The sequence below is a fragment of the Antennarius striatus genome, chromosome 14 (assembly GCF_040054535.1).
Source record: "Antennarius striatus isolate MH-2024 chromosome 14, ASM4005453v1, whole genome shotgun sequence".
Lineage (NCBI taxonomy): Eukaryota > Metazoa > Chordata > Actinopteri > Lophiiformes > Antennariidae > Antennarius > Antennarius striatus.
In genome coordinates this window covers 555996-559196 of record NC_090789.1, presented here as the reverse complement: position 1 = coordinate 559196, position 3201 = coordinate 555996, and positions in this window count along the sequence as shown.

Here is a 3201-nt window from a genome sequence, read left to right as displayed (position 1 = left end):
TCACCTCTTAGCCCCACCCCCTCCAGTACAGCTGCTTTACCTTTGACCCTACCCTCCTGCTCTCTGTGGTTTCCCCCTCCTCTTTCTTTCGTCCACATCAGCCCCCGTTTGGAGCGCTGGGGGGTCCTCTCCTCGGAGAAGAAGACAGGTCATCCAACAACACAACGCTGTACAGACGGTGTGTGGAGGCTGTGTGACAGAGCCCCCACTACCGGTGTCCCCCCAGTGTCCCCCCGGTGTCCCCCCAGTGTCCCCCCGGTGTCCCCCCAGTGTCCCCCCGGTGTCCCTCCTGTCCCCTCCAGGAGACAGTCTGTCCTGCTTTCAGTGGGTGGGGGAGACTTCAGTGCTCTTCTCTCTTCTGACCAATGTTTTAATCTGTTCAGTGAAAACTTTACCATCAGTAAATCCATCTACGGTTCTGGGTCCAGTAGGTGGAACCAGAGAAAGTGGCAGCTTTTACATTTCATCTCTGGGGAGGCAAAACTCACAATTTCTGTGTCCAGGAAGAGGAGAACTGAAAACAAGACTGTTCCAGGAGCAGCTCCTGTTTTCTGCTGTAACATCAGATGTCGCTGAAAACTAGAATCTGGTTTCTATTAAATGACAAAAGACCTGAATAACTTCAGGAACACCTGGTGTCACAGAAACGTCCTGCGTACGTCAGCTGATGACCACCTGACTTCTGTAAACTTCCTGTTATAATGGACTGATTTTAAATTGTATTTCCTTTTGTTTATTGGTGTTTAGTGTTTTTGAAGCACTTTAGTTCTTTCATCTAATGAAAAATTTTAAAATGTTTGAATGTGATTAAAGTGTTTTTGCAAAAATAAAAAAAAATCCTTTACTTCCTTTCTGCTCGTTCTTCTTCACACCCTCTCTTCCTCTTCCTCTCTTCCTCTTTCTCTTCCTCTTCCTCTCTTCCTCTTCCTCTTCCTCTCTTCCTCTTTCTCTTCCTCTTCCTCTTCCTCTTCCTCTCTTCCTCTTTCTCTTCCTCTTCCTCTTCCTCTCTTCCTCTTCCTCTCTTCCTCTTCCTCTCTTCCTCTTCCTCTCTTCCTCTCTTCCTCTTCCTCTTCCTCTCTTCCTCTTCCTCTTCCTCTCTTCCTCTTCCTCTTCCTCTCTTCCTCTTCCTCTCTTCCTCTTCATCTCTTCCTCTTCCTCTTCTCCATCCTTAATTCATCAGCTTCACCTCACACTGACAGCTTGTTTCTCTGACAGTTTCACCAATTGGATGTTGTCATGGAAACGTGTGTGTGTGTGTGTGTGTGTGTGTGTGTGTGTGTGTGTGTGTGTGTGTGTGTGTGTGTGTGTGTGTGTGTGTGTGTGTGTGTGTGTGTGTGTGTGTGTGTGTGGTAGTTATCCTCTACATGTTAATGACGCTGATGGAGAGAGTCCTTTAAAAACACAGCGTCAAGTTTGATTAGCAAATAATGATGACCTCCTCTTCCTCCTCCTCTTCCTCCTCCTCTTCCCCCTCCTCTTCCTCTTCATCTTCCTCCTCCTCTTCCTCCTCCTCTTCCTCCTCCTCTTCTTCTTCATCTTCCTCCTTCTCTTCCTCCTCCTCTTCCTCTTCATCTTCCTCCTCCTCTTCCTCCTCCTCTTCCTCTTCATCTTCCTCCTCCTCTTCCTCCTCCTCTTCTTCCTCCTCTTCCTCCTCCTCTTCCTCCTCCTCTTCCTCCTCCTCCTGTAAAATATTTCAAACTAAACTCTCAGACACTTTGGACCAAAAACACGTCATACTAACTAGCTAGCGAGGCTAGCTCCAATGCTACTGTTAGCATACTGACATAACTTCTTGGACATTTTCATTTGTTTCCACTAAGTGACATCCTATCAGTCCCCTCAGTGAGCTAATGCTAACATTAGCAACCTAGCATCCATGCTAACCTTGCTAGCCTAGAGTGCTAGCATCCCTACCTAGAGAACTGTGTCCACAAGGGCAAGGGTTACCATGCTAACAGTTGCATTATGGGCTTTTTAAGCAGCAGGAGGAAGTGGGCGGGTCTAACCTTAATCCGGCCCGTCCGTCAGCTCCACGGCGCCACGTTGACTCAACGCCCTGCAGCGTTTTTAGTGCTGAATCCGACGGCATCCGAGCGGGACGACCGGCGTCTGAATCCGACAGGAAGGTAATTTTCCAATTAATGTGCAAATTACAGCGTCGCTGCATCCTGACGCCGCCACCGCCATTTCAGGCCACATTATGCTAACGACCAAGGGTGGGGGGGTCGCACCGGCTGTCAGCTCAGCCCCCGTCCTGCTGGCGAGGGTCGGACAGGAAGCGTAAAGTCATCCCACGGACTGACATCCTGTCAGATACGCGCCGCTCTTCACCTAAATTAACCCAAAATGCCAACTTTCAGTGGAGGCGCCGCGGTCGCTAGCAGCCGCTAACCAACGCCGTCCAGAAATGCTAATCAGATGTGTTCTGTGCGCAGCAGCGGCTAACGAGAGAGAAGCTTTCAGCGATGTTAAAGGGTGCAGGAAACGTTCAACGGAAAAGCGAATTGCGAAGTGAATCGAGACCATTAGCTAACCGCTACGTTCGGTGGAAAGCTTATGGGCTAGGCTAGGCTAGGCTAGGCTAGGTGGCCAGAGAAGCACGTCCACCAGAAGGCGCCACCTGAAAGGCTTTCCTGACGCACGTCATGGCTCGTTAGCATAGCGTGCTGGCGTGCTGGCGTCCTGGCGTCGCAGGCTTGTTGCTAGTGTTGCTAGCATCAGCTGTTGTTTTGTTTGTTTGTTTGTTTGTTTGTTTGCTTCCCTGTGAGACCAGAGACATCAAAGCCTTTGTCTCCTTTTCCCATTTATGGGCTAAACTTAAACCAGGTTAACTTAAACCACAACAAAGCCTGGTTCAAGTTAACCTGGTTTAAGTTAACCTGGTTTAAGTTAACCTGGTTCAAGTTAACCTGGTTTAAGTTAACCCCTCCAGCCCTGACCTATTTTGGCCGTTTTTTGGTACTTCTGATATTTGTCTCTATTACCACATTAAAATGCTTTAACATACCCATGCTTGGTATGTTTATCTTCAGCACAACTTCAGCTACATGAAGATACTTTTTATTTCCTTATAACTTACTATACTGACATATTGGAGCAAAATAGACACACAAGTCAAATCCGGAAATGGAAAAATGTTATGGAATTGCACATAAAAACCACAAACATGCTGATCAAATTCATTTTGACCTCTAGAAAGGT